Here is a 23,718-nt window from a genome sequence, read left to right on the forward strand (position 1 = left end):
TTTGGTTCTGCTTCCTCCCACAATGACTATTCCATATGTCGGTGGATAATGAATGACGGCGCGTTGAGTGCTCCTCCGCGAGCCAGCGGCTGTTCCAAGCCCACTTCCCTCCTTCATGGTGCAGCTGACCAGGAGGTGGGTGGCGGGGGGGGGGGGAGTGTGCAGCGCCTGGCAGGACGGAGGGAGCTCTTCTTTCAGTAGCTGATTAGCTGAGGGAGGGGGGGAATCATTCAGAATGTGCTCCTGGCAGGCGGCTTTTGAACTCACTGCTCCACGAGCGGGCATGGCTTCCCAACCCACCAGCGCTCACAGCTGCTTCGGCCTTCCCTCCTGCAGACGGTGTGAAGCTCAGCAAAGCTGTTCACAGAACGTCTGCTTCTCTGCCAGACCCACGGCGGAGGGGACATGCTTTGAGGTGCTGCTGCGGCTGCTGAAATCCATGCCAGCACTTTCTCCCAATGTTGAAATGCTGACTGGGTGTCTCAGCTGCATGTTGGAGGGGAATCGACAGGGCTTCATCCAGGGGCTGCAATCCTCTCCCTGCTGTGTAAGGAGCCACTGCTTTGCACTCAGAGTTAATTATCAGTCTTTGCTCATACCAAAGTTACTTTGACAAGACTTTGAAGGTGCTTAAAGGAAAACACAGCAAAGGGTGGCAGCTCTGGGGCACAGATTCTCCAAAGGCTTAAGCTGCCTTCCCCTTGAGAGTCATGGAAAGTTGCCAGGGGAGCCCTGAGGTTCTCTGTGGCTCTTCCCAATTAGTGACTTTGAGTGTCCTATGGTAGACATGCCTTCCCCAACCTGGTGCCCTCCTGATGTTGTTGGACTACAGCTCCCATTAACCCCACCCATCATGGCCAGGAATGATGCGAGATCATATCCACCAGCACTTGGAGTGCACTAGGTCGGGAGTTGCTATGGTAGCCTGGTGTTCCTCAGTGACATTGTTTGCTACCCTGGGGCATGCCTCACAAAGTCTGTTACTCCTGGCAACCCCTTGAACCCTGGACACAGTTCAGTGCTGCAGCTTCACTGGTGCAAGGGACTTCCTCTCCCTCTCTTCCCACCTCCCTCTGCCTCTCAAAATAAGCTCTGGACTGTTGAGGGACCATTGGGAGCAGATTTTGGGGGCATATATGGGTTGGGGAGAGAAGGAAACAGAAGTCTCATTGGATGCAACCCCATGTGTCTTCCATGTGTGCTTATGCAGAGACCAATAAGGAAATGAAGGCTGGGCTTGAGAGTGGGACTGGGCAGCCACCAGGAGTAAGAGCAGGGGTCAGCAAACTTTTTCAGCAGGGGGCCGGTCCACTGTCCCTCAGACCTTGTGGGGTGCCGGACTAGATTTTGGAAAAAAAATATATGAACAAATTCCTGTGCCCCATAAATAACCCCGAGATGCATTTTAAATAAAAGCACACATTCTACTCATGTAAAAACACGTTGATTCCCGGACCGTCTATGGGCCGAATTTAGAAGGCAATTGGGCCAGATCCGGCCCCCAGGCCTTAGTTTGCCTACCCATGAGTAAGAGGAAGATGTAAGGGCAGAAGGTTTTTCAGCAGCTGGCTGGGAAAGCTGGATCGCCATGCTTCATCACATGGACTGCACCCTGCTCTCCATGTGGAAGACCCCAGGATTTGAGCATCCGCCCTGCCCCACAACATTTATTTCCCCTGGGGCATGAGAGTTTGCTGGGGTCTCCTGCAGCCCTGCTTGCTCTGGGCTACTTCCGAAAGGAGGCCCTTCCAGGCGTAATTTGCAGGGTTCTTAATGCAAAAGGAGTCAGTGTTGGGGGGGGGGGAGTTGGGAGGGAAGCCATTCCATGAGCATCAGCTGTAGAGAAAGCAGAATGCCTTGGGCAGGAGGTGCAGGAAACAGGAGGGAATCCTGCAGAAAGGGCTGTGGTGACGCCACAGGAATGACTGTGATGCTTCAGGAGAGCTGGATTCTGGCCCTCGCCCCGCTGTCGTAGAGAGGGGAGCCCAGAACTGGGTGTAGCGAGCATATTTAAAGCCCGGGGGTGGGGGAAATATGGTTTCTTAATCTGGAGGCTATTAAACCAAGCTCTCCTCAGTGTGCAAGGGAAGCAAAGCATAATGAAGAAATCATACCAGCAAATATGATGCAGGAGAAATGGGCACAGATTCACGCTGAGGAATCTTTTGAAATGCCTTTGGGAGGCATATCAGTCTCCACTGAGCTGGTTGGGATTCCAGAGTTTCAGCAGGGAACATGTTTGAGCAATTGGGATCCCACTCCTGAGTTTGATTGGTTTCTGCTTGCCTCTGGATAGATGATTTTCTTCCTGCTGGTGATAGGGAAAGGCTTAAGGCCCTTGGGACACTTCTACCACCTCATGGATCTGGTCCTCATGTGTTTTCAAGGCTACACAAAGAACCCTGCTTTTTAAAATTGTATTTATTTATTTGAATTTATATTTGCCCTTCACCACTATGTCCCAGGGTGGTATACATTTATTCATTTAAAAAATCACTTAAAATCATACTTTAAACACTAAGATTACTGCGGCTTCTCACAAGTCTCTGCAGTTAAGTCTTCTTAACCCAATATGAGATGTTGGGCTTTTTCACCGCTTGCATGGAATTGCAGAATAGACACAGCCCTGCAAAGCTCAACCTTTTGCTTTTGATACAGATAGTAGTCGCATCTGGGTTAGATTACGGCAGAGTATTTGTATGTGGGATTTCCCTTGAAAAGTGCCATGGTTAGAAATGCTATCATTATTTAGACATATATACCACCTTAAAAGACCATCGGGTGGTTTGCAATACAGAACACAAATGTCAATGCTTAACATAATAGCTATACATTATAAAAATCAAAACGGGTATAAAAATACACCTATAATCATAAGAAATCCATAATAAAATGCAGGTTTTCACTTTTTCTAAATATATTCTACCGGTCTTGTTTAAGTTGCAATTCCTTCCAATTTGTTTCTGGCCCCAGTTCAAGGTGCTGGCTCTTACCAATAAAGCCATCAAGGACTTGAGACCCTCAAGGCACCTGAAGGATTGCCTCTTCCTGCCTGGACCTGCCTCTCAGTTGCTCTCATCTTTGGAGGGCCTGTTCTGCATTCTGCCTTGAAGGAGGAGGGCAGAGCCTTTTCAAGGGTGACTGCTCCAAGGAGGTGAGACTGGTCCATTCTGTGACCTTTTCTAGAAGCACAGCAGGCATTCAGGGCACTGGAATCTTGCTGGCTGTCGGTTTGTTTTAGTTGGTTTTACTCTGACTTCTTAATGGTTCCCGGTTTTAATTGTACTGGAAATGTAATTGTTGGAAGTCTTGAGTGCCTAATTTACTTTTTATATATAAGCACAGTTTAAAAAAAAACAGTGATCTCTGTGTGGGTGAAGAGAAAGAACTGGTGTTCAGGACAAAAACCAGCCTGAAATGGCAAGTAGGCAGCCACAGGACCTTGGCCGGTGCTAACAGCATTGAGGAGTGATGGGAAGGACCAGCAGTTGGAGGGGGGTGGGGGTTGAGACTGGAGGGGCTGAAGAGGGTTAGCTAGATTAGGGGCAGGTAGCAAGGAGGGGCTGAGGAGACTGACTAGAATGCTGTGGGCAGCAGCAGTAGGAAGAGTCGTGGATGGTGGCACCTCCTGAGTTTGGGCAAGGAGATGCTTGAAAAATAGGTTGTATTTGCTGTGCAATGTGAAAAATAACCTGCAGGGATGGCTGAAAACCAATTTTTGCTTTGACTTCCCAGACCCAACAATAAGAGCAGCATCCAAAATTAGTGGGCACCAGTCGCCTTTTGCAACTGGATGGAGATGCCACCTTTGACTCCTAGCATCTCCACCTGCCTGGCTGGGTAATTCAGGGGGTTGGCAGGGTAATGCAGCAGCAAAAGACGTGTCTGTTGCTTCTGCGCTACCCCGCCAAACAGCTGATTCACCCGGTAGCGCAGCAGCAGCAAAAACAAAGACACGTCTTTTGCTGTTTTGCTAGTCTGCTGACCCCCTGAATCACCAGGCAGCATTTTTTTTATTTCTTTTGCTGCTGCGCTACCAAGTGAATCAGGTGTTTGGCGGGGGGGGGGAGCACGGTAGCAAAAGGGGTGTCTTTTGCTGCTTCCCTAAACTGCTAATCCCCTGATTCACCCGGCAGCAAAATAAAAATAAAAATAAAGTAAAACTACTGCTATCTGTCTTTTAGAAAGAAATCCATTAAAAAAAGAAAATTGGTGACCAGGCATTCTGTTTTTGTGCCCACAATCCAGATCCCAGGAGCCATAAGGCTTCTGGCTTTTGTACCCCAGTTTCTAATGCTGGAAGAGATAGCATTGGAGGCATGGGTTAAACCGTTCACAAGCTGCCCGAGAAGAGAGTTCTCAAGGCCCCTGATGAGAGAGAAAACCATTGACCGCTCCAGCCTGGTTGGCTGCTGTGAGAACAGGGTGCTGCACTCGGTGGGCAAGGAGCCTGATCCAGCAAGCTTGCCTTGGGCTCTCTCTCTCTCTCTCTCTCTGTGTGGCTGGCATTGGAACCCAAGCCTTGTATGCCGCCTCCTGGGCTTCGCAGGGGTGTTGCAAGTGGGCATCTTGGGCTGTTGAGGGGTTGCTTGTTCGTATCAGCTTCTCTCCTATCCTCTGAGCGCACAGCAAGGCGCAGCATGCATGCCAGCCAGAGGAAACCAGGGTGGGTGGGTTATTGGGCAGTGGCGGGGCAGACTGCTTTGCCTGCTGTTGCCCTCAGAGAGGTCAGTGGTGCCTGGCATCCTGCTCTGGTCCAGCTTAGCCACTTGGCTGACGTATCACCGCCTGTGTGCAGACGCTGGCATGGCAAGGAAGCACAGCGGCACTTCTATTTTGGGCTCTCCAGGCAGAGAGCTGCCCTCTCTCTCGGCTTGGGGCTGGGTGTGGTGTGAGGCCCCCCTGCCGAAGAACGGGTGTGGGTGCCCTCATAAAAAGAGGGAAGGAATTACTCTGTCTTCTGGCCTCCCCCAAATTGATTTTTGAAGTGTTTGCATAGAAGTGTGTTATGTGGGAGGAAAAAGAGAGGGGGATGGTTGGCAGGGAGAGCTTTTTTTATCCTGGAAAAAATGACATCAGTGAATAGTTGAAACGATCATCTCTCTCTCTCTCTCTGACCCAGAAAGGGAGAGAAACCCACAGCAGCTTTGAGGTGAGGAGTGGAAACTTTCTTTCCATTTATTTTCCCCCTCTGTGCGCTGGGTTCGTCTCGGCTTACGGCTGCCCTTTTGGAGGCAAGTTTACCTCCATTCCGCCGGGGTCTGCTGGGATTCCTGCCTTGCTGCCGGAACCAGAGCTCCAAAGAGGAAGGAAAGTGGGCTTAGTCAAGCCAGCCGTGTCTGGTGCTGTCGGCACCCAGCAGCTGCTGCTGCCGCTACTTGCCTTTGCTTTCTCCAAAACGCCCAGAGCATGTTGCAGAAGCTCTGCAGGGCTGCTTTCTGAGAGCTGCGGTCCATGGGCCATTTCTCCCACCTGTGCAGTTAGAAGTGATGGATAGCTACAGCCTTCTCAGTTCATGGTATGAGACATCAGGTGTCACATAGAGAGGTTATGCACAAATGTGGTCTCTGGATGGCCTATAGCCATCACAGGTCTCTTTGTGGTGACTGGTTGTCCAACATACAGTGAAAGATTTCTCTTCTTCCCCAGGCCAGGGAAGGGGTAGATTTGATTTAAATCATTTTTTTACCAGAAAGACTCATTCTTGCTGGTATAATCTTAATATTGACAAGCAGATGAAGGTTTCATTTTTGGAATAATAAATTTTCAGAGTAGTTTTTACAGTTATATCAAAAATCACTGATTTGGTTATACTATTAGAAATACACAGATAGATAATTATGAAATTATTGTGAGGTTTAATAAGTTAACTGTTTATATTTGGACAGCTTCTCTGCTGTACTTTATTGGAAGGAGAAAAATAATCATTTCCTTAATAACAATTTAAACAATTTATTTAACTAAAACAATAACATTATAGCATATGTATCCATGTTTGTTAACTGATGTGGTTAAATGGTTTTTTAAAAAAAAAAAACTTGGACTGAGTTTTAGCACACATGAAAAATTTTAAATAAATCCTTATTTCCTTATGCATAGCCTTCGGACTATAATGTAACTTAAATAGAAAATTATCTTTAGAAAGGTTTTTTTCCACCAAAAGCATTTTATTTTAAAAATCCGATTTAAATTTTAAAAAATAATCCATTAAAAAAAAAAATCAATTATTTTTATCCACCCTGAGGAAAAGCAAACTCTGGTCCTGTACCAAGTTTCTTGGCATTGTTTGCATTCTTTCCCGACATCCCTAGTGATGGAGGCACCTGGAAGCAGCAGCAGCAGCAGCGGTTCTCACTTTTTGGTTGTCTCCAGTGCCCGCCATGGCCAAAGTGCCCCCCTCAGCTCCCAAATGCTGCCACTGGGGGCTGCTCAGTTGGCTCTAACACATTGCAGTGCCTTTTCAAAGGTGGTCCCCTGCTTGTGGAATGCACTCCCTGGTGAGGGGCATCTTTCTCCCTCATTATTTACTTTTAGGAGGAATTTAAAACATTCCTGTTTGCCTAGGCATTTGATGATACTGAAAGATACTGTTTCTGGAAATACTGAGTTCACTGGTTGAGAGTTTTTAAAACTGTTTTTAGAATGTGTTTCAAAATGTTTTTATTTCCTTTTGGAGGGAGAATAAATAAATAATTCCTTTGTACATCCTGGGTGGTGGAAACCACAAAACTGGCCAATTACCATGAAAATTCAAGATTTGTGGACTTCTCATTCCTGGAGCCCATCCTGGCTACTACAGTTTGAAGAAGAATTCTGTGGAACTTGAAAGCTTGCAAAATGCATTGTAAACTTTGGTCCTAAGCATCATATTAACCCAGCCCATTTTGGTGTTAGTAAAATAGATTTCATTTCTTGCTACAATTAAGAGAAGTTGGTGCTTGGGTAATTAGGTAATTAGCAGAAAATAAAGGGGCACCGTTGCTCAAGGGAAGGGTAATGAGTTGTTGTAACATCTACATCTTCAGAAAAGGGTTGTGAACCTGGTAAAGCGGATCTTACGGGTTGGAGGGGGCAGACCAGTGGGTGGCCCAGGTGTCTGGTCTCCAGCCAAAGTTGGGGGCATTGCGGAGCCCTTCAGAAATACCTTGGTTGCTTCCCACATTGCCATTCAGCCACATGCTTGTCTGGGGGCAGCTGGGGGAGACATAGAGACACATCAGTGGGAAATGATGATAAGAACAGAAGACCCAAGTTCTTCCTTTTCTGCTTGGAGAGCTTCTGGGCAGTGAGATGATGGATCCCGGTGGCATGGAGGGGAGGAGGGGCAAACCTGGCAAAGACCTGATCTCCTTTTCCTCGGTAGGTGAGCCTTGGGCTGCCTCCCACCCACGTGCATTTGTGTACATTCCCGCAGCAGGGAGCTCTCCTCGCCATGCTCAGGAATGTCTTGGCACCAGGGACGATGCTCCGATGCTTGAGCCCCACGTCATCCTGTCCTCTGCCCGTCTTTCCCTCCAGGCTGCTGCTGTGTGCTGTGGCTCCTATGTTGGTTTTAATTTACACCCAGCATGAAGTATTTTATTTTTCTGGAAGGCAAGGGTAGGGTTTCAGAGTTCCTTTCCCCTCAGTTTAATTGAGCTTTAATGAAGATAGATCCAGAAAGATTTCTCAGGAAGAAAAGCAGTTCCTCTGCAGGGTTTATTCTTAAGGCTAGGAATTCACTCGTCATCGGATCGGCTAGACTGGAAGATGCCAGCTCATGGGTACTTATTATTTTTATGTGAAAAGGAGCAGACAGTCCTTGTTGATTTCAAATAGGCCACAAGTCTGGAGGCAATTGCAGTTGCTTTTGACAGTGAAAGCCATGAGATACAGTTCCCCAACTCAAGAAATGATAAACCTTTAGGAGGGAAGGGACCGCAAGTGGTGCGCCCACACATGGTGAAGCCCAAACAGGCATAAGCTGTACTTGAAAGTGCAATAATGGATCTGCCCTTGTTCCAACCTCCATGCCTGAGAAGAGAGTCTAAATTTATGTGGTGAACCCTTGAACGTGGAAAGTGCCCTCAGTGCAGCTAGCTCAGTATTGGCTCTCCAGGATTTCGGGCACAGCTCTCTCCCAGCTGTTAACTGGTTTCTACTTGCGATGGAGCTGACAGCTGTGGAAGGAGCTGCCGAGAGCCCTGGGCACCCTGTCTATGGCACTCTTCTTGCTTCTCACCTGAAGCAGTCTGCCTGTGAATACCGGTTGCTGAGAATTGCAAGTAGGGAGACCACTGCTGTCGCACTCCAGTCCTGCTTGTGGGCTTCCCAGAAGAGGCAGCTGGTTGACTACTGTGAGAACAGGAGCCTGGACTAGAGGGGCCAGCTTTGGCCTCATCCAGCTGCAGCCAAGCTCTTCTTAGTAAGAGCTCCTTGATTGTAGCGCCTGTATCTTGAGGTTTGTCGTTCAAAACGGAGGTGCCAGATTGCAAGCGCAGCTCCAGCGCCTTATCCTCTTTCACTTCCTCACTTCCTTATGGCTGTCTGGGGTCAATTGGGCCGAAGAAGGGAACTGTATCCAGATCCCCTCTCTCCCAATTTGCCCACACCCAGGAAATTTTTGTATCTTTCCTTTGCTAGAGTAAGGTTTTCCTATCACAGAAAAACAGCAGTTTTTCTCATTTGCACATTTCATGCAGATGGCAACCAAAGACCCGCGTCCGGATGTGAAGCCCTCTTTTCCATAGATAGGCTGCTGAAGGAGCCAAGCCCCTCCCCAGAGTGAGAAAAATGGCTGTCGGGGCAGTTGGCTGCAGGGCATGATTTGGAAAGCTCTCTAAAAGTTGCCCACCTTAGCCTTAAACTCCTAGAAGTTTAAGGCCCTTGCCTGCATGAGGGTTGCCAGAGGAAACCTTTAAAAGATGAAGGGAGGGGGGGAAACGACTGTCAGAGCATCTTGACTCTGGAAGAGAACTGGGGGTGGGGGGGGTGGGGGGAGAGTGGAATTCTTAGAGCAGAGTTACAACTGCATCAAGAATCTCATCATACAGTCTTTAACACAGATAAAAAATGATCCTGGGGGAAATTGGAGAATTGATTTAAAAACAGTAAGGTGGAGCTCAACAAATCTGTAAAATATTATGTATGGGAAGGAGAAACCATATAGTAGACTTGGAAGTGGCAAAAGGTTGTCTAGTCCTCTTCCACCCACCCACTCAAAAGACACCTCCCAAGCCCACACAGTGCAGGAGCTCAGAGCAGACAGAAGGTGCCCTGAGCAAAGTGCTTTGAGAGCAAACGGCTCCAGATGTCTCAGACAGATCAGCCGAGCTCCATGCTGCGAAGAGAGAGAGGCACTTTCCTCTGCTCATCGGTTGGCCTGCAGAGGGTTCAGTCCTGCTGGCTGCTGCTTTGTGTTGCCCTCATGGATCAACATTGGCAGGTGCACATGGCTGCCTATTAGTCACTTGACATCATCAAGATACGTACCTGTCAAAGTTGGCCCGCAGGGGTGGGGGGAGATAAAGGCTTGGTCTCCTGGGCCAAAGAGGTTCCCACCCCTGCTGCAGCTTGACAACTGCTGCCCGCAGTGTTGTTAGGACACAGGCCTGTTCCAAGTCGCTGTGGCTGTGAAGCTGATGTGGCTTGCTCTGTGAGATAGAGGATTCCCTGGTACAGGCGTCTTATGCCCTTACGTGGAGGAGGGATGAGACCTCTGTACCTCCACCCCATGATGTTGTTGGACTCCAGCTACCATCAGTGTTGTGGTCAATGGTCAGGGATGGTGATGAGGCAAGTCGTAGTCTGGAGGAGAACAGCATCTGGAGGCCCTCAGGCTCCCCATCCTGACTGTAAGCAAACATCCCAAATGAGAAACACCTGCAAAGACTAAGGGACCTCCGATCTATACAAGTTTGGGGTTGGGTCTCTGCGGCAGATGCAGGGATCTGCTCCTCGTGAATGTGTCCTCAGCTCTGTGGTTTGCCTTCCTCTGCTCTGGAATTGCAAAGAGGCCTGCAGCGTTGCTTTGATGGTAATCTTCGTTGTTACTACAGTTCTGCCATGTAGTCTTGGCAAGGCTTTGAGCTCCCTCCGTTTGCTTGCTCTGCCTCCTGAAGGAAATCTTTCTTTAATGGGCTTTTCTGCAGAGCAGGGCCTGTGTTTGCCTAAGCAGGAGGGAAATTGACATGGAAGGCTTGGCAGCTTCTCTCTGACAGTTTTCTGGGTTTCTGGGCTGCCTTGTTACGCTTTCGGATCGTTTGTGTGCTTGCAGCATTCTGGAGGGGTATAGGCCAACTTTTGTCACCTTTACTGTTTTCCTACATCCAGTGCCTCTTAGCCATTTTGTCTCATCCACTATCTGTGATCCCACCTGATTATTAACATTGCATGCAGAGAAAGTACACAAGAACACGGGAAGCTGCCTCATCCTGAGTCAGACCATTGGCCCATCCAGCTCAGTGTTGTCTACACTGACTGGCAACAACTCTCCAGGCTTCTACGCTACTTGGGAGTGCCAGAGATTGAAGCTGGGACTTTCTGTGTGGAAGTCAGATCCTCCGGCACTGAGTTATGGCCCTTTCCTGAAGGTGAAAGCCTTGGTGCTTTGAGAGGGGTAAAAGAAGGAAGGTGATAATTCTTTCAGAACAAAAATTACTGCTTAAGAATGGCACCAGTCACGGCTGTGTGTGTAAGTTCTCCTGAGAGGCAGCCAGGAAAGCAGAGGGATGGACACGTGCACAGGCTCATATCCTTTCTCAGCCATGACCTTGGGACACCCTGTTATCTCTTTGCCACCATTTCCCACCTGTAAAATGGGAAGAACAGTGGCTTGCTTGGCCAGTGTGTTGTGACAAAGTAATAATGACAGCAGCTGCAAGGCAGTTTGTGAAGTGCTTGATTGTGATTGAAAAGGCGAAAGTAATTAGTCTGCTACTGTCAGAAAGGTGCAAACCACTCTGAATCTGATTTTATTCTAGGGTGTATTTTAATTGATTGCTTGATTTTATCTTAATGTGTTATATAATTGATGTTAGCCACTCTGAGCCCACATTATTATTATTATTATTATTATTATTATTATTATTATTCAGCCACCCTCCAGCTTTGTGCTGCCTCAGGACCCAACTTCCTCCTCATTCTGGGGAGGGTGTGGGATGTACCGGGTAAGCAGGGAAGTTTGCTTACCCACCCAGTTTGAGGCTGACAGAGGGCTGTGCTTCATCTGTGTCTCTTGTAACCTTTAACAAGCTGGGCCTGGTTTGCACAGAAGCAAGATCTGGGTGGTTCCTTTATAAGGGAGCTGAGGAGGATGCGGGGGGGGGGGCAGTGAGCAGTTTTTGCCCCTGGACTGCACAGTGTTGGGAGGTTCCCTGGGTACCTTCTCCAGTGAGAACATGCAACCTTGGGGGTGGCGAGTCCTTTGCCAGAGAGATGTGTGTGTTTCTGCCAAATGCAGACACACCCTGTAACTCCAAAACTTCCAACTACATGGAGCTCTCTGGAGTCTCCAGCAACATGCTGCCATCCCACCAGCCAGGCAGTTAATAAGCAGGCCTGGTCTGCTTAGGGGTCCTGCTGCAATGGGCCCTTCCTTCCTCCCAGTCCCAGCCAGTTTGAGGGGAGGCTGGGCTGGAGCAGAGAGTTTTGTTTCTTTCTCTTGCTGGAGGACCTTGGCAAATCCCAGGGCACCAACAAGGGATATCTATGCCCTTTGGGAGTGGCTCTTGAGGTGTCTAGAATGGAAAAGTCCAGTTGTCAGAGCTGAGAGCAGGACATGCCAGTAGCAACAGCCGATTGGGGTAGTGGCAGCTGAGGCCAAAACACAAGGAATCTTGGAGGCAGAAAGAGAAACTTTCTCTGCAGGCCATAAATCAGCCTGGAAAAGAGGGGCGTTCAGGATTTGGCATGGAAGAGCTGTTGACTGCATGGAAGCTGGGGTGCTGCTGTGCCCCCAAAGGAGAGTTTGAGTCTCTGCCGGGATGTGCAGGGGGAGAGAGGCAAAAAGTGGAACCAGCTTGCTGGGGAAGGGAAGGAGACCCTTGAGGACTTCATGCGCTAAAGGGAGTGCTGCATACTTCGGCCTGATGGGAGAATTGCATCTGCTGCTTTGGGACGCAAATGCACACAAAAGGGAGAGAAAGAAACATGGGCTTCTTTCATAGAATCACAGAACGGTATAGTTGGAAGGGATCCCGAGGGTCATCTAGTCCACCCCCTGCAATGCAAGAATCTCAACCCATGGTTCCCCATCCAATTTGAAACCATACCGGACCCTGCTTAGCTTTGCAAATGTGCTAGTAGTTTTATTGCTTTGTGTTTGCCTTGCCATCTCTTAGTTCTGTGTCTTTTCTTTTCCTAATAAAATGCACCAGTTGTTTTCAGGGCTCCTTACTGATTTCACTGGCAGGTTCTGAGAGCCAGTGTGGTGTAGTGGTTAAGAGCAGTAGACTCGTAATCTGGTGAACTGGGTTCGCGTCTCTGCTCCTCCTCGCGTCTCTGCTCCTCCACATGCAGCTGCTGGGTGACCTTGGGCTGTTCACACTTCTCTGAAGTCTCTCAGCCCCACTCACCTCACAGAGTGTTTGTTGTGGGGGAGGAAGGGAAAGGAGAATGTTAGCCGCTTGGAGACTCCTTCGGGTAGTGATAAAGCGGGATATCAAATCCAAACTCTTCTTCTACATCTCCTATCTTCTAATCCTTGAAATTCACACTCCTGAATGGTGCTACAGTCTTAAAGAGGGAGGGGTGTCTGGAATGCTGTAGGACAGACAGACACTTCTGCAACCAGTCACTAGGGCAGATCCTATGGGATAATCCCAATAATATAAGCCACCCTGATGTGAGCTATGAAATGACCGTGCTCAGGACAGCGACTGCTTTGATGATTGAGATTCTGGGCTGCTGTTTCTGCTCCTTTGGGCCTGTTGGGCTCTCTGCGTTGTGAGCTGGCCCCCTCCGTGGCGGAGGGGTGCCTGTGCAAACAAGGGTCTGTCTGTGCCCCCTCTTCCGCCCGCTGCCGCGCGCTCCCCTTCCCGCCCCATTCCCTTCAATTGGAGCTGACGCACGCTATTTGTCGGAGATAAAAAATAGCAGAGGAGTAATGGAAAGACAGAAGGCACAGGAAGGCGGTTTGGTCGTTAGAGACAGAAGAGCAGAATTAACGTGCAGTGGGGGATTTGGAGCGAACACTGCCTGCATTGTAATCGGAGAGGGGCAAGGGGGGGAGAGGGAGACCGAGTGAGCGAGACTGACCCCCAATCCCCTGGAGGGACGCGGGGAGAGTAGCAACGAGGAGAGAGTGAAGGATTCCAGAGGTGGACTGGCTTCCTCTTTCACCAGACAGACACAAGGGAGACGGGCAGGGCGCCAGCTCCTGTACCTGCACTTCCAATCTGGGCCATTGACAGCTGGAGCTACTTTGCAGGGGAGGGAGGAGGGGAGGCAAGCAGGGCAGCAGCATGCAGGCTCTTCCGCTGGAAAGGGAGGGGAGGGATGGTGCCTTGTGAAGTCGGGCGGTGGCGGCTGCTGCTGCTGCTGCTGGACGTGGCGGAGGAGGTGCAGGAGCCGTAGTCCCTGCCGGCTGCTCTCAAAGCAGTGGCAGTGGAGGGGTGCCAGGATATCCTGTCCCCAGAGGAGCCAGCCAGAGACCCTCAGCCAGGCAACCCTGAGCTCAGGCGAGACGGGACGGACCTGGGGACAGATCTGCAGACACTGTCCCAGCTGGCAAGCGTTGAGCAAGCAGGCCAGCCTCCCTGGGGGAGGGAGAGCCTCGCAGCAGCTAAATCAGAGGAAGAAAGGGCTGCCACGCCAGTCCCACTGGGGGAAGAGGGAGGGGGCACATGTGTTTCTTGGCAGCCTTGCAGGTGCAAAACAGTGACGCAGGCATAAGCACCTTGTGATGGATCATGTGGCGAGGGCAGCAGTTCATTCACTCTTCCACCCACCCAGTTTGGGGCAGGAGGCCCAGGTCCTCAGTCCTCCTCCCCCTGGGCGTAGAGGAAGCTCCACTAGGAGCTCCAAGGTCCCTCTTTGGGGCTTCTGGACCCAAAATGTGATGCTTTTCCCTCTTATTGTGGGGAGAGGAGAGTGTTTCATTGCAGGGTGGGGAAGTGGGAGAATGGCTGGGAGGGTTTGGAGGACAGCTGGGCCCCCAGTGCACCAGAGCCCTTCTCCGGGCTCCTCTGGCCTGCCTACTTTCCAGCTGCTTCTCCAATACAATACACACATGCATATATAATCTTATTTGTATGCTGCATTTGCACAGTTCAAGGCGGTTTACCACATTAATTTTTCTTAAACTACGATGTAACCAAAGTACAAAGGTAAAGGACCCATGACAGTTAAGTCCAGTCATGAACGACTCTGGGGTTGTGGCGCTGATCTCGCTTTACTGGCCGAGGGAGCTGGCGTTTGTCCGCAGACAGTTTTTCTGGGTCATGTGGCCAGCATGACAAAGCCACTTCTGGCGAAACCAGAGCAGCGCACGGAAATACCATAATCAAAGTAGTCATAAGCAATAAATAAAACATTTAAAAACAAAGCTGCTCAATTTCCACATCAATCACAACATAATCTATAATAAAGATACAAAAACCAACAGCATCAAGCCACCACCCCCACCAAGCAGCACCTCAGCCCAAGAGTCTGTTCAGCAGCCTCAGCTTTTGTAGCTGGAGTCAGAGCACAGATGGGGCCAGGCAGGGTGTGGGGAGGGAGGGTGGAGTGGCGTTGTTGGAGCAGAGAAAGAGCAGAGCTGGTGGGGAGGAGAGTTGAGGCACTGCAACCCGATTGCTGTGGATTGCACAGATCCATGGAGACGTCTTCATGTGGTGGCTGCAGTGACATGTTACGGGGGCACAAGAAGTGCTAGGGGTTGAGTCTGACTTTTTAGTGGCACCTGAGATGGTGTGTGAGGCATTCTTTCCTCATCCTGGCCCCACACAGTGGGGGAGGGAGGCTTTTATAGGTGCCCCAAACGTGCCCAAGATGCCCAAGCCCGCTGTCCCTGTTCTGAACCCATGAATATTTGAGGCCTCTTCTTGTCTTGTTCCAGGCAGAGATTGAAGCCAGAGGAATTGGAGGGTTTTCTGAATGAGTGGGGCATCCTTTCCATCCCAGCCATCTGTGGGTTCCTGGAGGATTAGGAAGAGGAAATCTGGACTTAGGTTACTCTCAATATTGTGTTTTAATTTTGTTTGATTCTGATCATGTTGGCTCTATAGTCTTTCGTCTCCCCACTCCTCCAGCCCCAAAGCCCTTAATGGCTTGGCCTTGAGCAATTCCTCTCCAAGTGCTCCTTGTTTCTCGAGCTCCCTGGGGAGGTCTGTAGCCTTGTGGAAGACGACTGGAACTTGGTCCATGGGGTGGGAGCACTGGGGGGCTTGGCACTTAATCTGACGTTGAGCGTGCTTGCTGGCTCCCGCTTACTCTTGTGTTCTTCCACGTTGGAAGATTTCACTTGCCCTATGGGACCAAAGGCTAGAGGCTTGTAAATCGAGATCCAGCTTGTGGCGTGTGCATTTGCTCTGGAGAAAATCCCCACCAACAGGGCAGGAGAGCAGAGGCTCCTCCTGCCAGTTCTGTTAATGCTTCGTTCGCAATGCTGCACATGCTCCTCACTTGCACTCTTTGACTGCTTGGCCTACTTCAAACTAGCAAAGTTGGGTGTGTAGCAATGGTGCCTGTAAGTGGAGGGGGAGGCATGGAAGGGATTTCTTTAAAAAAGTATATTGAAGTCATGAAACACTGTTTGTCAGATGAACAAGTAGAGCAGTTGAAGCTGGTGACATGTTCATCAGTAGAGGACCACAGTCTTCTGTCTTAGATAGACCTCCCAGTTACTTACCACCTTCGTTTGCAGACGACTTTTGAAGTCTTTCTCAGCCCTGTAGATGCCGCACTCTTGAACCGAAGCTGAGTGCTTTTATTTTTCTTGAAACCAGTTTGCTAGTCCTTCTGGGTTGATATAAGTATTGGTACAGACAGTGTTCCAATGACTTCCTACTGCATGCAAACGTCTTACTGGACAATACATTAAAGATGTTTCTCTAAAAAGCTTCTCTAAAGCTTTATACGAAACCGCTATGTGAGTGTGAAGAGGCCGCCCACTTGAACTGCTCTCAGCCCCCTGTTATTTCAAGTCTTCTCTCACTCTCTCTGTTTGCAGAAGGGCATTCGTTGTGGCAGTTGACCTCTTCTTCTGACCCCACCGCTTTGCAGTGTACCCCATTGCCATGTTGGTGTTCAGATTTGAGAGCCATTGAGCAACCGCCTGTTCAGAAGAGGCTGCCACTTTGTATGAGGATGGAGGCACAGCTCTTGGAGATGCCTCTCCCAGCTTGCCCTCATACTTTGTTGGAAGCTACCCAGAGTAGCTGAGGCAACCCAGTCAGATGGGTAGAGTACAATAAATACTTATTATCATCATAATCATTATTATTGAAGGCCGTTGCCCATGGGCGCTGCGGGATTGGGGCCGTGGCGTGCTCCACTCCCTTTCTGGCAGGTCCTGAGAGTGCTTTGCCAGCTGCCAAGTCCAGACACACATCCCATCCTATCTACGTCAAGAATCTTTTTCCCTGGTGCATGGATTTAGAGCTACTCCAACGAGCAGCTATTCCCATCTGGGAGATTCTTTCATGGGAGTGCCCAGCCTGCGTTTCTAGCTCTCCCCCCCCCCATGGGACACCCCTGAAAGTGATCCAGAAAGGAAATGCCTTTGCTTTGCTTCTGTATCCCTTGCTTGGTTAACCCCCCCCCCCCAAAAAAAGTGGCTTCCAGAAAGCATAACTGTGGGCCCAGATGAAAAGCTGCTCTGATGCTTCCTGGGGACGTTCAGCCCTGTGGGACAGCCGCTGAGTGACTAGTTCACCCCTCAGACTCTTGCCACCTGGACTTGCCATTCAGGCGAGGCATTCAAGAGAATGTACTTAATTAATTGTAGGTTTATAGGGCTCTGTCAGCCAAAGTATACAGAAACAATGATGCATCAAACAAGCCCATTGTCAGCATACATTATGCATGCTGGGTAACCTTCATATTTATTCAGAGCATGTATAAACAGCCTGATGTTTTATAAAACTTTTAAGTGGTATTCAGTATAAAAACAATATCACTGAAACAGAAATGCAACATAAAACCAGTAAAACAGATGAATGAAAGAAGAATATTAGTAATATTAGAAAGGAATATTAAAAGCATTAACTTAAACAAATACTCCCAGTTTATGGGTCAGGGAAACCTGGGCAAGAAGACAAACCTATCCATAAGAAGAGTCTGCTGGATCAGGCCAAAGGCCCATCTAGTCCAGCATCCTGTTCTCACAGTGGCAGAACAGTTGCCTGTGGGAAACCTACAATCAGGCTTCGAACACAGGACCTTTATTCCCCTGCTGTGGCTTCCATTGCTGCCTCCGAGTGTAGAGGCAGAGCAGAGTCAGTGGGGCTAGAAGCCATCCTAGTTCTCTCTCTCTTCCATGAATTTGCCTGATCCTCTTGTAAAGCCATCCAAGTTGGTGGCCACCACGGCCTCCCGTGGGAGTGAGTTCCACAGTTGAAACATGCAAAGAGATCAGGTCCCATAGTTCTACACCTGCATTGCCATCTGCAGGTATGGTCTGCTGCAGATGAGGGTAATTTTAATCTGAAGTTTAAAGAGTCGGGCAAAGGCGTGTCTCCATGTGGAAGCAGGCTCCCAGGTCTCAGAGAAGGAAGTGAGTGTCCTTTTCCCTCCCCCAGTTGTGGAATACAGTACAGACAGATATTTAGGACTGATGTCCCACACCTGGGAAAGATTTGCATACTTCCTGTGCTAATAACTGCAGCTTATTGTGCCCCAAGCTGAGGACTACTGTCATCACAAATTGGGTCAGTTCTCTCACCTGGCCCCAGTTTAATCTGTATTGGCTAGTGGGGGGACCCTCTGGGGCAGATTGGAGGGAAAGTGCATAGGGGAGGAGAGGAAAGGGAATCCCATCATGCAAGCACAAGCCCACTCACACAACATTAGATGCCACCACAGTGTTTTGGGATTTTATTTTTAATTCTAAAATGGTGTTTATGCTAGCTTATCTATACTGTGAGCCATATTTGCCTTGAAAAGCAAGATGTAAAAAAAGAGTCACAACATATTGTGAGAATATACTGAACTTTCCACGAGGCAAAGCTTTTTACCATTCTTCTCAGCATGCACGTGCAAACTTGGTCAAAATAGTTTTTTCCAAAGACCCTTTTTTAGAAAGAAAAAAAGAAATTGACTTTTGGTTATTGCACCTTTAAAAAAAAATGAAATATGAGTGTCCCTTCTCAACACACTCCCCAGCCTTCAGCAACCTGGTACTCTCCAGTTTCTGTTGGACTACAGCTCCCATCAGCCTCAGCATCACAGGGCCACACTGGCTGGGAGTTATAGTAGGGCAGCAGGTTGGTGGAGGCTTCATCGGACCCCACTTGATGTTAAGGTCCTAGGACAAGGCTCTCTCTCGCCTCTCACTTCATGGCTGCAAAGCATTGTGTGAAATTGACCCGCTGTGAATGCCGAGGAGCATGGTGGGGCTTGGAAGGCCTCTTGGCGGCTTCTTCAGAGCTGTGGCTTGCCTACATGCTTGGAGCACTAGTCCACCCAGGCACAGCCTTGGCAATAAATTCGGTGCCCGGGGGCAACTCTTTTCAACAGCCGCCGGAAAGGTGTGTAAAAAAAGGCTTTCCCTTTCTTCTGCGGGACCTTTGCAACTTTTAACAGCCATCCTATAATTTTCACCTGTGTTCTTTTAATGCCTTCCCAGCTGTGTGCATTGCCAGAGGGTATCTGGCAGGGGGCCTGCGCGGGGAAGGCATGCGCATGGAAGCAATTGGGAGGCAGGCTCCAGGGCTGCAAGCCAGTCCTCCTGAGGGCTGGTGCTCAGGGCGGCCCTGTCACCTCCCACAGGCTGGCTGTCCCTCTGCAGGCCAGGCCAGGGGCACAGAGCAAATAGGAGGGAGCACCCCATCGCTCTTAGGTGGTTCTCACTTGTCACTTGCCCTCCCGTGTTTGGTGGCTGGGGTGGGGTGCTGGGGATGGGATGGGCGCCAGCCAGGGAGGCATCTGCTGCTCAGCCTGCCTCAGCTGCTGCTGCTGCTGCTGCCAGGCAATGGCTCCCCGGGTGCTTGTTTGGCTAATGTGTATGAAAGTGCCATAAAGCTTCTCGGCTGGCAGGCGGCCCGTTGTCTTGGCTCTTGGCTCAACAAGTGGCCAGTGTGGAAGCCCCACCACCACACTGTGGTCAGTAGTGGGGGGAGGGAGGCTCGGTGATGGAGGCCCCGTGCTGTCTTGGTAGCGACAGCCGAGGCTCAGGTTGCCGCTGGTGCTTTGGAGTCTCTAATTTGCCCCAGATCCGTGACGGGAGGCTGGAGGCCAGCACCTCCCCACCACCTTTGCTGCTAAGGAAAAACACAGTGTTGCGGAAACTGTAGACACAGACCTACCAGCAAGGAGGAGGCTCAGAATTATGCAAGGGCATTGCAGCTCCTCACAAAACACGGAATGTCAGAAAGCGAACCACCCCCTCCCCCCCCCCATTCAGCTAATAGTAACCCGTGGCTTATGAACTGACAGCCTCAGAGGCTCAGAACACCACCGTTTTATTTCTGTTTCCATGCTTCTGGCTGCAAAAGCCTCAAGGGAGTGTGGATGCTGACACATCTGGGAGCCAGCCTGAACCACTGGGTGCTAGCCGCATGCCTGGTCATCTCAGTGTTTAGCCCCAACTTCAGGTCATTTATGAACAAGTTAAAAAGCCCCTTTCCTGATGCAAGTCATTGGGGTACCCCAGTTCTTGTATCCTAGCCCAGCACTACATTTGGTATGGCAGTAAAACTGCCTTGAGAGACTAGGAGAGGTGTATGTGACCCTGCTTTTTCTCTTACGCTTCTTTGGAGCTTTTGAATCTGTTGCTCACAGTAATCTCCTGGAATGGATCCATGCGGTGGTGGTTGGGGGCATTGCATTACAGTGGTTCCTGTCCTATCTTTGGGCCTGTTTCCCAGAGTAGTTATGGGTGTAGGAGCTCAGCAGCATGGGAGTTAATCCTGTGGCGCCCCACAAGGTTCCATTCTTTCCCCCGTACAGGTAGCTGTTGTCAGAGGATTTGGAGTGTTGTGTCACCAATATGCTGGTGGCATGTCTATCTCTGAGCCACCTGAATCATGAGAGGCAGTTCAAGTGCTTGGAGACAGTGATCGGTTGGATATGGGCGAACAGATTGAGGCTCAGAAGGCAAGACAGTTTTTTCTGTCTAAGAGGCAGGGAGACAGCCTATTTTGGACGGGGTTGCAGACCCCTGGAAGGAGCAGGCAAGTAGGAACCAGCATTGTCATTGGAGATCCAGGCACCCTTGGTGACTAGGAGTGCATGTTGCCATTGCCAGTTGGTTTACCAGATCAAATATAAGTTGGCCGCTATAATCCATGCTCTGGTAACTTCTACATTGGATCACACTCTACGTGCCCCCCCCCCCCGAAGATGGTTCAGAAGCTGCAACTGGTCCAGAATGAGGCAGCCAGGTTACTGGCAAGGGTGAGATGTAGAAAACACACAATTTCTGTTCTCAGCAGTTTCTCCCATTCTCCTACATGACTTGGGCCCACACACCTGAAAGACCACCTCCTTCCCTGCCAGATGTTAGATTGGTAGAGGAGGCCGTCTGGGTACATTCGCCTCTCTCGGAGGTTCAAGGGCTCTTTCTGTGGTGGCACCTGAGCTGTGGGATTTCCCCCTTTATGGACGTGTCTGGTGTCTTCGCTATATAGCTTTCAATGTATGCTGAAGACATACCTGTTTCTTTACTCTGGTCTTTGACAGTTAAAAAGATTGTTTTCATGACCTATCTGGATATTGTTAATTAAAGAATGACTATAAGACAAGGTTTTTTTATTTTAAAGTTATGTTAAAAATTGGGGGTTGTCTTACTCACTGATAGTACATAGGGGGGACGTGGGATTGGTTGCTGTCGCGAGGTGGAGATTGTCAGTGGCTATTGGGCGTGTTATTGGTGTCTGCAGGAAGGGCTGGTGTTTATTGGTTGTTGCTGCAGCAGTTGGGCGGGTGGGCAATTGGCGGCTTCTTTCGGCAAGGGGACAGATGATAGGTGGCTTTTGTGACGCGTGCAAGTGGCAGCATAGGTCCATCGGGTGAGTGATTTTTGGCACCCCCCCTAAATAAAGCTCAACAACTACCCCCCCCAAAATAAAGCTCAACAACTGTGGGCAATCCTCCCCCCCAAAAAACTCAGCAACTCTGGGCAATCTCCCCCTATTTTCTCAATTTTGAGTCCCCCCAAATAGGGGGCGTCTTATACACAGAAAAATACGGTATTTTGTGGTTAAGCTATATTATTATTAGCCACTGACTGTTTGGAAAATTTTTGCTTACGACCCTTCTAGGTCAACAACCCAACATGCTTTATTCACATCTTCCACATAAGCTCCCTCCAGTTGGGATGGGCGGATCCAGTGTCAGTGGCATTTTCAACCAGGAATGGGAAGAATGTTTTTGCGAATTGTAACCTACTGGAAATAATTCATAGTGGCAATGCTTCCCCTAGAACATGTGATGGCAGCAGCCGGGAAAGGAGAGGCCCTGCTGCGTAGAATAACAACGGTTGTGAGTGCCTGGAGATTGTGTCATCTCCAGTACGAGGTATCCAGTTAAACCTTCTCTCCTTTGTGTCTCTTCTTTTGCAATCCTAGCTCTTTCATGCCAGAAACCATTCCAAAAATCTATGTTAGCTGTATTTTGGTCCCCAGAGTACTGGGGACTGGGAACTGTGGTAGGAGGGCCCCTGCTGGCTCTGGTGGTACAGGGCCAGGTGTCCTGCAGAGGTGTAACACACCGGGCAGCATGTTAACGTGGTGTTGCTCTTGTCCAGGATATGGCCATTTGGAATACCAGCCATTAAGAGCCAAAGGTTGATTCACCTGCCTCCCTGCCAGGCTTGTCTAGTATGACCATGAAGAAGAATAACCACAGGCTGGAGGGTGGCTATGCTCTGCCTTCAGGGTCGGAGGCAGTAATGCTTCTGAATACCTGTTGCTGGAAGCTCTTGTGCTTGGATCCTGCTTGCGCGTTTCCCATAATGGGCATCTGGTTGGCCACTGGGAGAACAGGATGCCTGACTAGATGGGCCATTGTCCCAACCCAGCAGCCAGGCTCTTCCTTGCCTATTGTGATCTGGTGGAAGCTTCCTGCTAAATGTTGACCACCCCCTACGAGGAAGTACTGGTAAGTTGCCACTTTCTCCCGGGTGTCTTGCACTTGCCTCATTATTCCCCTTGAATGTTTCTTAGTTGTTCAAAGTCATTGACTTAAGAGGACCTGAAACTAGAAGTTTCTCTCCTTTGAATTAAGGAGGTGTGTTCCATTTTTTAAGGGCACAACATGCATGGAGAATCTAATTTGGATGATGCAGTATATGACAGAAGGCTTTGTTTATGCTCTGTGTTAACTAGAAATTGCTAGTCACAGCTGCGATAAAATAATAATATTTTTGTTCTGGCGTAGCATTTTCCTCTACAACCAAATAAGAATTTTGGCTATGAACATGGCTGTTTTTGTGTTTGTTTCCTTGAAGTGTCTGGTTTTGTTCCATTTTTCTCCGAATAAACCTCTTTTATTGTTCAATATTCCTCTCTTACTCTAGTTATGTAAAAGTTCTGGCTTGCTGGTGAGAATTCTCACCTCTTGATAATATTGAATATAGTATTCCTCTTGGGGGGGACGGGACAGATTTTTAGGGACACCAAAGGACTTCGGAGGCTCCAGACTTACATTAGTTGCTCCTTCTCATAGTCATCTGCTGCCTGCAAGCTAGATTTGAGGTTGTCACTAACAGGCAGATATTGTATAAATTCGCACCATGCTTTGTGGGTTTCTATTTGTTGTTTAGTTGTGTCCACTGGGTTTCTATAACTTCCCTTAATAACTCTGAGCTCAGCAGGCAAATTAATTCTGTCCCTGTTTGGAAAAATAGCTTTTGTTTAGGTTTGAATCCTTGCTGCTGTTAAAAGTATATGAGCATCTGTTCTTCCTCTGATGGAAGAGCCCCATCAGTGGCAGATCACCTGCTTGGGATGCAGAAGGTCCCTGGTTCAGTCCCCAGTGGCATCTCCAGGTAGGGCTGAGGGAGAACCTTGTCTAGAGAGCCTCTGCGTTCGATGGACCCAGTGGTCTGATTCAATGTAAGGCAGTTTCCTAGGTTCGCCACCAGCTCAAAGCACTGCTGTTTGGCACCTAAGCATTGCTGCCTGCTTGGCGGGTGGCAGGTAGTCTAAATAGCTCTGTGGGCCTCTCTCGGATCCCGTGGGATAGCTCAATCAGTAGAGCCTAAGACTCTTCATCTCAGGGTTGTGGGTTTGAGCCCCATATTGGGGAAAAGATTCCTGCATTGCAGGGGATTGGACTAGATGAGCCTTGTGGTCCCTTCCAACTCTACAATTTTATGATTCTATTGAATGTTATGATTTTATAATGCTATGGTTTTATTTAATCTGCCTGGGATCTATGGCAAGCGGACTTCATAGGAGACAGCTGGGTGCTCCCGTAAGTTTGTTGCAGCTAAGTTCCTTGTCTGCCCCCTTTTCCCCTTGGATAGCCTGACCCTCCATGGATGCCTCTGACTCTGCGTTGCTCGGGTTCAGTGACGCTTTCCTGCTTGCCCACAAGCTCATATCTCTGTGAGACTCCTGGGAGGAGCTTCAGCCT

General features: G+C 49.3%; 1 protein-coding gene across 2 annotated transcripts in view; it reads left to right on the plus strand.

The window, feature by feature from the left end:
- Positions 1-23,718, plus strand: part of BOP1 (BOP1 ribosomal biogenesis factor) — a 62,823-nt gene that overhangs the window by 14,469 nt on the left and 24,636 nt on the right. The window lies entirely within an intron of this gene.

The sequence above is a fragment of the Lacerta agilis genome, chromosome 7 (assembly GCF_009819535.1).
Source record: "Lacerta agilis isolate rLacAgi1 chromosome 7, rLacAgi1.pri, whole genome shotgun sequence".
NCBI classification, from domain to species: Eukaryota; Metazoa; Chordata; class Lepidosauria; order Squamata; family Lacertidae; genus Lacerta; species Lacerta agilis.